Source organism: Pan paniscus, chromosome 9 (assembly GCF_029289425.2).
Source record: "Pan paniscus chromosome 9, NHGRI_mPanPan1-v2.0_pri, whole genome shotgun sequence".
Lineage (NCBI taxonomy): Eukaryota > Metazoa > Chordata > Mammalia > Primates > Hominidae > Pan > Pan paniscus.
In genome coordinates this window covers 44,304,828-44,314,322 of record NC_073258.2, presented here as the reverse complement: position 1 = coordinate 44,314,322, position 9,495 = coordinate 44,304,828, and the positions used below count along the sequence as shown (strand labels likewise).

Sequence of the window (9,495 nt, the reverse complement as noted above, 5' to 3'; positions counted from 1 at the left end):
TTATTGGATTGCATAAGACAGCAAATGAGTTAAAGCCCTTGGAAAACTATATGGAGATCCAGCTCAGGGGCTCTCTCCAAAAGCTGTCATCCCTCTATTCAAGTAGCACAGAGTACAATCATAGAGAGTGGGAAAGCTGAGATGTCCTTATTTCTTCACTCTCTCACTGTATAAACAATGACACCTTCCCTCCTTTGCCTAATACAGTTGTACCATAATTTTAAGAATAATACAAAGAAGCAAGGAAATGTGTCACATTGAGCTCTGTGGCCACAGTGCCTAGCATCATCCCTACATTGTAGTAGGTATATGATGGATACTCACTAGATAAGAAGAATGCTGGAGGAAAAATAAAAAGCAAAGCCATGAGAAGCTCTGCCAATCATACCCTCTCCATTCAAATATTCATGAACTGATGAGGCGGAGAAATTGTTCTGCTCTGTTACAAAATCTGTCCCCGTTCCCTCTTCCACACATGTAAGCAGCAAGCACTTACTGTCAGATTTTGACCCTGGGGAAGTCATTCATTTCCACTCGAACCAGCTGTTTCAAATAACTTGTGCATGTTGCATTTACCAACAGAAAATTATACCTTTTTTTCTTTGATTCACTGAGGGATTTTTGTTTGGAAAACATTTACTAGTATCTTTCAGCTGCTATGCTAGATTTCGCAGCAAGCTTCTCATTTTAAGAGAGGAATCCCCACAAAGTCCCAACCTTCAAGGTCTCTTGTGGTGTCCCGTGAAGGGGAACATGAAGGGAGATGGAAGGGGAACAAAGTGTTCTCCTGGAATTAGAACTCGCCAGGGGCTGCTTCAGAGTACAACTATTAAAAGGAAGCTTGTAGAGTGGGGAAACACCAGAAGAATGGAGCAATAAGAATAAGGTTCAAACCTTGGATTCAAAATGTTGAGCTATTGAACCTTTACATTGTACCTTCATAAAATGAGTATAAAGATACAACTCTATAAGGTATGTAGTATATTGTTTCTAATACACAAGAGGTGCCCCAAAATTGTAGCTACTAATTTAACTATTTTTGGAAAAAAAAATTCTGCCCTTTTTAAGAAGGCAAAAATAAAACTTAACACATCACCAGAGATATCATTAGGACAATATGGGATATTGTTTCTATGGAGGTTATAGAATTGCACCAATAAAGACAGCATTATTTCACATACCACATTCTCTTACAAAATCTAACTTGTAACAGATAATTTACATTTCTAGAGAACAAGCTCTTTATGGTACATAGAAATAATCCTGTCATACAGTGGCCATTCAGTAAGTATGCATTTAATAATAAAATGTATGGATTAGTGATACAGACCATTATGATGACAAACAATAGTGCAACATTTATTTAGTAAGAAGTGAGTAGATGCAGAACTTTAGGTGCTATGAAGGATAAAAATTCTGAAGGAGACACTGCCTTTGCCCTCCAGCATGATTTGGTAGTTAGAGCATATAGGACATGTTTTAAGAAGAGTGAGTCATCTTGTGACTGAAGCATCAGATTTGGGGAGATTTGAGGTTTAATGTTAAATGTATTTAAAAGTGTAGAATGATATGATAAAATACATTACTCTGAATTCTGAGAAACCATCCAGAATGCTTGATCCAGAGGAAAGGCCAATCAGATGGAAGCAGGAGGATATTAAAACGTCTGGTTTGCTAGTTTTCCAACTATAACCTACAGGATACAAAGGAATGAGTGGCAGGGCTTTGAGATCAATATCTTCACTTTCACCAGTCAGTCTCACTATACATGGGTTATATATTTTAAAAATAAGTAGTCTTGGTGAGGAGGGTAGAAGATGACAAACCTCGGATGTAACATGTTGTGAAAATTAAGTCAAATTTGGCAGTAATTAAACAATTACATTTCAGAGTTTGGTAAACATTTCAGGGTGAAAAGAAGGAAAATCAAAAGTTGTTCATGAAATGATAGTGCTGGAATAAAGATTAAGTTATCCAAGATAAAAAAAACATAAGAAGAAGGGCAGTGCGTGTTCCTTGAGTGTGTCAAGGGACAAAATTTTAACGAGTTGAATTTTAAAGATCTAAATGGCTTTTATTAGCAATTCATAAGTCCAGTAGCATTCATTCTACAAAATATTACAGAAAGGCACTCAACTAAACTGAGCAGAAGAAGTGAGTTTTACAGGCAGAAAAGGCTGAAGAAAGCAGAAATAAAGAAAAGAAAACAGATTGATTGTTGAAAGTCACTTTTCTTATAGGGTGAAAGCGACGACTTCTTTATCATGCTGGCTCAGGTTAACTGTGCCCCTTTAAATTGATTGCAGTGAATCTTCTGTTTGTTTTTTTTGTTTTGTTTTATTTTGTTTTTGTTTTTCGTTTTCTGTTTTTTGTTTTTAAACTGGCCCTTTTCTAAGTTCCCTTTGATTATCTGGCACATGGCATCAGTGACTCCATTCTGGAGTTACTCTATTCTTTTTTGATCTGGTCTTTTATAGCCTAGTGCAGGACCTCAGTCCAAAATGAAGGCCTCTCATACATTTTATTTAAGAGGTGAAAGGATGAACTATCCTAGGTGTGGAATAAAGTGACACTAATTATTCTGCAAAGAAAAAAAACAAGTGACCTCATCAGCAAGATACTCTTCAAGCGTCTTAGATTAACTAAGATTAAATATATATCAAGGATTAACTCTCCAAAACTTGTCCACCGACTTCTGCCAAATGGCTGGCCCACACTGGGGCAGGGTCCTGGGTTGTCCACCTGGATCTAGCTATGATTTAGGACTGTGAATAAATGGTGGACAAATAACTAAAGGAAAAACGGATGAAAATTATATCTATTATTCTTTTCCCACTAAAGTATTTACTCACTGATTTCTAATGATGGAAAAGACACATTCTAGCCCCAAAGAACTGAAATTTTGCTTTGGTTAATCTGATCCTTTCAAGAAAAAGGGCAGTGCCCCTTTTTCTTCATGAAAATATCCCCTCTTTGAGGGTCAAATCTGCTGAATCCAGTCTTCAAGATAACAGATTTCTTCTCTTAAATAAGATTTAAATGTAAAAATTAAGTAGAATCTCACCATTTTAGCTTGTTGAGTAACTTTATCACATGATCTAAACATCTCATTTAATGAAACTGGAAATGTCAAAGGAATTCTCTGATTTGACCCTTAGGTTAAAAGCTGCTTAAGAGCCAGGAAAATTTCTTACTCTTATATTTTCTATGCCTAGTGCATTTCAGGTACTCAGTACCTGAAAAATCAATTTATGCGCTATATTAACTTATCCAAGATGTTTATTTCTTACTTCCTTTTTTCTTTCTCACACACACATACATACACATGTGTGAGCATGCACATATGCACAGATATGAACATACATACACATATCAGTAATAATCTATGGTTCAGCTCCAGTCAGCATACTGTCAACATTCATCACCTGCCAAAGTGTATCTTAACTGGACAGAGTAATTACCTATTTTTTCCACAGACAAAAAAATCTGTAACAGTGATATAATGAGGAATTTCATACTAATTTTTAAGTTTCAGATAAAATTTTTATATATTCATGTCTCTATCAAGATAAGATGGGAATAAAATTTCAAGGTTACAGAATTTTACACAAGGTTGTCTACGAAGTTTTGCTGATGGCTATGCTAAGATTACTGCTTGAATGGCTATCAGGACCGGAATTGAGTAAGTTCATATCAAAAGTGAAATTAAAGGGGAAAATGATCTAACAGGATTTTAAAAGAATGGGAACTCTTTCAAATCTTTCTTCAAGGTGTGAAGATATTTGGAAGATTTGTTTTAAAAAGTGACAGTGAACAGTATAATAATCCATACATTTATGGAGGGTAAACAGTGTAATAATCCATACATTTATAGAGGGAGTTCCACTTTGCAAAGCACTCTCACAGACATTATACCATTTAATTCTCACAGCAACCACAATGCAGTGGTTCCAATAGACATTAGGTTCTCCAATTTATAGGTGAGAAAACTGGGACATCAAGGATTAATCCGAGGCATTCAGGCTGAGTTTTTTTCTCCCATTTAGAAGCCTTTTACAGTCTCCTTGGTTACATTTAACAATCAACCTGTGTGGAAGACAGGAGGGTTGCTTCACTACTTTTTCTTAATGGCCAGAAAGGACCACCTTTGAGAAGACAAGCAACACACTGAGACATGCTATTGAAAATGAATCTGGCTGAGCTAATAACTGACTTCAAGCAACTTCATTTTTGCCTTTGAAGCACATTTTATCTTGGTGAAGACAAAGAACACACTATTTTCAGTCTGCATTGCTAGCTCTAGGATCCATAATAGCTCAATCCAATTAAAGGCCTATTCAGGTTTACCATTTCAGTTACGCTAGGTGGCTCTGCAAAGATAAAAGAAGTTGAACAATTCTGCATATTGACTGACGTCATCGCTGTCTTTTGTAAACTAGGTTGGCATTCATTTCTAGGGGCTTCCAGCAGTCACTGTTTGCTAAAAAAAAAAAATAATAAAAGTAAATAAATTGAAGAAAAATGGAAAACATTGATGTTTACCTGGCCTAAGACTTTTATGGCAAAAGCTCAGACCAAAGAGCAAATTAATGGATACATTGGTCCCAAACCATAAAGAGAAATGTTTGGAATGTCTTAAATGCTTATACATATTTTATACTACTTTGGGAACATATAACAGCTTTGACTTTAGCCCTTAACGATTTAGGAAATAAAAGAAAGGGAAATGATGTCTGGGCTGAACATGATCTGACAAACTGAATTTATGTCTGCTAATGTGAAATATTTATTTAAGCCAGTATAGCAGAGGGTGATATTCCATGGAATAGAGATAGAGCACATGAGTTCTAGATGTTCCCAGTAGCTATCAGTGCTTTAGTCATAAATCATTAAAGGTTGATGGGTTTGATATAGAAAACCAAGGCAAAAGGATTGCTGTACAGTGAGAAATATTGATGTAATTTGTATATTTGCCCAAATCCTATGTTGAGTTGTCATTCCCAGTATTGGAGGCGGAAACTGCTGGGAGGTGATTGGATCATGGGGGGGTGGATTTCTCATGAATGCTTGGTGCTGTCCTTGTGATAGTGCTTGCAAGATCTAGCTGTTTACAAGTGTGTGGCACACCTCTGTCTCCTGTTACTCCTTCTCTGTCCATGTGATATGCCTGTTTGACCTTCACCTTCTGCCATAATTGTAAGGTTCTTGAGGCTTCTGCAGAAGCTGAGCAAATGCAGGCACTAGTCTTCCTGTTAAGCCCACAGAATCATAAGTCAATTAAATGTCTTTTCTTTTGAAATTACCCAGTCTCAGGTATTTCTTTATAGCAATACAAGAACAGTCTAATACAAAACCTAGCATGGTTTCCACAATCTATAAAGAACTCTTCATTCTCTAAATGTAGCTAAATCATGTGCAGCCCAAAACATTAATACAATGCATCTGACCTAAGGCTTAAATTAAAAAAATTATGATTAGCCCTTTCTCCTTGGACCTTCCAGACAAAGCCAACTTTTAATTGAGAGATAGGCTTAAATCTCATTTAACATAGAGATTCTGGCAACATGTAAGGCCCGAGCTCCCAGGGTGGCCAGGAAAAATACAAATTCTAAGAGATAAAATCTCTCATCATGTAGGCCGGGCTCAGTGGCTCATGCCTGTAATCCCAGCACTTTGGGAGGCTGAGGAGGGGAGATCATGAGGTCAGGAGTTTGAGATCAGCCTGACCAGCATGGTGAAACCCAATCTCTACTAAAAATACAAAAAATTAGCCGGGCATGGTGGCGCACGCCTGTAGTCCCACATACTCGGGAGGCTGAGGCAGGAGAATTGTTTGAATCTGTCAGGCGGAGGTTGCAGTGAGCCAAGATCACACCACCGCACTCCAGCCTAGGCGACAGAGAGAGACTCCATCTCAAAAAAACAAAACTCTCATCATGTCAAAACTAGTCTCAATACATCTCTTTGTTTTTAATTTTAGCCTATCCTCTGGAAGTAAATATGGAATGGGGCAAAGTGCATACAATAAGAGTTGTTGAAACTACAAAAATATCTCACAAAATTTCAGCATAGAAAAATGTTAAATAAATTTTAATCATTATTTTTCATCATTATCAGCAGTATTAACAGCAGCAAAATACCCTAAAGGCTGTTAGGTAGTCTTATCAAATAGTCTATGGTTTAGCAACTTTGAGTATAGTTATCTATTCTCAAATGATTCAATATGAACTTTTAACTTATAAGGCTACAAATTAAGGGAAGAATGTCTTTAATAATCACATAAAACAAGACAGAAATGGACACTATTTATAAAAAAATTATAAGACATAGAAGAATAATGCATAGAATTATTTAGGCTGATCATGATTTGAACATGTTTCCTTTAACCTTATGAAAAAGTCCATTGAAAATAAGAGATAGTCCCAACTCTTGACCTCCCTCATGCAAAATATCTATCAAAAGATCCAGATGTCTTCCCCATCCTCATTCACGTACTTGACACTCCGTCTTTCTGTGAGGCAGGTGCATGTCACTCAAACTGTTTGTTCTGTTGGTATAAACAAACAGAACCAGTTAAACTGATTTTCCTCAAGCAATCTCTTCAGAAAGAAAGATTAGATTCAATTATTCAAACTGAACTAGGTACCCGATGGCCACCAGTCATCTGAGTCTATGACAAAGGTACCATCAATCTGTATCCTCCGATTTGTGCAGATTCCACATGTAGGGTAAAAAATAAATCACTTTTTTTCCAGAGGTACCATGTGTACCCTTGAGACTGCAATTTGTGAGTGGAATTTGGATAAGAGCATGCATTCCTCCTAAGAACATGGTGACTTCACTTTAGAAGTAGCTATAGAGACCTTCCAGTATTTAAGAAAATAGCACCAATAGGCCATGTAGCCCTCAGGTGACTACAGAGATTGCTCTAAAGTAAGGTTACCATTGGTTACTTAGATTACTTCTTGGAGGGAAAACTAATGTATTATTTTTGTGTGCTTTTCAAATAGTTATTCCAATGGATATCATTTAGGGTCCTAATAGAGGTCATTCAATTAGAAAATCTGATCAAAATTTGTTTCTGACTCTTGATGAAGCAACCAATGACAACACCTTGGCCCTGAAATACATGCAGGTCAGGTTCACTGTCCAGGGTTGTTATGGATGACTAAATTACCCTAGACTTTCTTCCTGCAAACCAGCTTTGTGCAATAACTAAGATGTCCTTCTGTACCTGGATTAATGCCATAGGCCAAATGAAAATGTCGATGTAGACTCTTTAGCCGAAATCTACATGGATTTCTAAGTTATACCCTAATAATTTCAACTCATTCAACTTGTTGATTTCAGGACCATAGGAAGCATTGTTGAGGTCAGCACTGTAGGTTGACTTCATTCTGCTATGTGAATCACTGTCAATATAAGCCTTTCAATACTACAGGAGACAAAATGAAATGATTTATTTTCACCCTGTATTGCTCAGATTCATTAGAGTGGTCAAGGAAGTATCATACTCATAGAAAAATTTGTTAGAAGCAAAGACAATGTAGGAATGAGGAGTATATGTTTTGACAATTTTTCACAAGTTCCTCACATTTCTGTATGTCTTACAAGCAAAGACATTGCCTCATTTTGTTTTGTCTTATCTTTTCAAGGATGTTTGTACAGCAAATAGCTTTGGAAGATAGCGATAATATCTCCCTCCAGAGAAAAGTGTAGGTTTGTTTAATGTACAACATAGTAAAGATGACATTCCATGCTAGGCAATGACCAGGCAGTTTCACTGTCTATCATCAAGGACTTGAGTTCTCTAAGCTTGGGTCCTTTTCCTATAAACACATATCACATTTCTACATAGCAGGTAGTCTTTTTGTTTGTAACATTCCATGGAATTTGAGGCTCTGAGAACCAACACAAATGCTGATACTCTACATACTACTATTGCAATAAGTAACAAAGCTCTTTCTCTCTGACCCAGGAGTCTTATGTATTCTGCCATCTGCCATAAAACTGTGTCTATTAAGTTTTTAGTTTGCAAATAAGATAAAATCTCAGACCCTTCAGAGTTTTTGACAGAGGTTGGGCATAATCATAGTAGTAAATATTTTTATTTTTCTACTATATTTATACCTTGTACTTTTTTGTGATAGTGACTGTATTTGTAGTGAGCATGAAAAATTACACTTATAATATTCAATGTCAAATGTGGAAGCTGACTCTTCATGAGATCATCATGTTTAGTTTTTTCATTCTTAATGGGAAAATGGTTGTGTTTATCAATTGTGACTATTTTCTACTAGTCTTAAAACAAATAGGTCAAGAGTATGGGTCATTTACTAGGAGCAGATTTATAAGAAAACAGAATATCTGTAAATACAAAAATGACTTTTTTAACAAAACATGTATTTGTAAGATGGACTAAGTTTATGCTGAGGCAACAAATAATCCTAAAATTCTTGGGACATAACACAAAGTTTATTTCTCACTCACACAAATTCTGCTGACAACTTGCTAGCACAGATGCACAGATGCAATACATCCAGGCTGCTAGATCATGGCTCTCCATTTTTGCCTTCACACTCAACTTCAGAAGAGGAAGAGACTGTTGGAATGTTGCACAAACTTTTTCACTGCCTCAACATGAAAGTGACACGTGACAGTAACTCTCAGACTCCATTGACTAGCTATAGTCACATGACCCCACCAAATCACAAGGGGAATGAGAAGTGTCATCTCATATGTAGAAGGAAGATAGTACTTGTTAATTTTCTGTAAAAATTTAAAACAATTACCTTTGTATCTCATTAAATGAAAGTCATGTTTTGGTCACTATTGCTTCCCAATGTCTATATGAGAAAGTCAATAAATATGACCAAAAACACCTTCACTTCAGCTAGAATAATCACCTGGTTGTTTCTCAGGTGAATGAGCTGCACGCATTGTGAAAAATCACTCTTACATTTATCTTTCTATGAGATAATCTAACAAACAATGCTAATTCTCAGCTTCAGTAAATTTGGATAGTTATTTAAGAAGTAGTTTTAAGTATACTTTATTATCCGATTTAGCCCTCCTAAAATCCTACAAATTAGATTGTTATAATTATTTCTATTTTTTAAATCAGGAAAAGCAGTTAAGGAGAGGTCAAATGATCTGTTCAGAGATTCAAAGCCAGGGCTTTGGGGAATCCAGGCAGTTTAGCTCTTGAGACCAAACTCTTAACTACCTCAGTATACTACCTTCTTAAAATATTCACATATTACTACAGCACGCATTTGGTAGGGTTATCAAATCAGCAATATCTCTTAGGCTGGTACAAGGACAGTCTCACTGTAAAACAAAATGATGATCTGGTCTCAAGTATGTAGACAGACTTAAGTTTAGTAAAACCCAGAATAGGAGGGTACTTTGAGAGTGAAGAAAGTTGAAGACATTTTGTCAATCTAAGCTACTCTTTTGCTTTATTCTACTTCATAATTTGCATTGTGAAGACTG

At 36.2% G+C, this 9,495-nt stretch overlaps 1 long non-coding RNA gene across 1 annotated transcript in view; it reads left to right on the top strand.

Moving 5' to 3' along the window:
• The first annotated feature begins 1,214 nt into the window (after positions 1-1,214).
• Positions 1,215-9,495, top strand: part of LOC130540592 (uncharacterized) — an 83,934-nt gene continuing 75,653 nt past the window's right edge. Inside the window, exon 1 of the long non-coding RNA XR_008954586.2 lies at positions 1,215-1,284. This is a non-coding gene — a long non-coding RNA (uncharacterized LOC130540592). The remainder of the gene's footprint in view (positions 1,285-9,495) is intronic.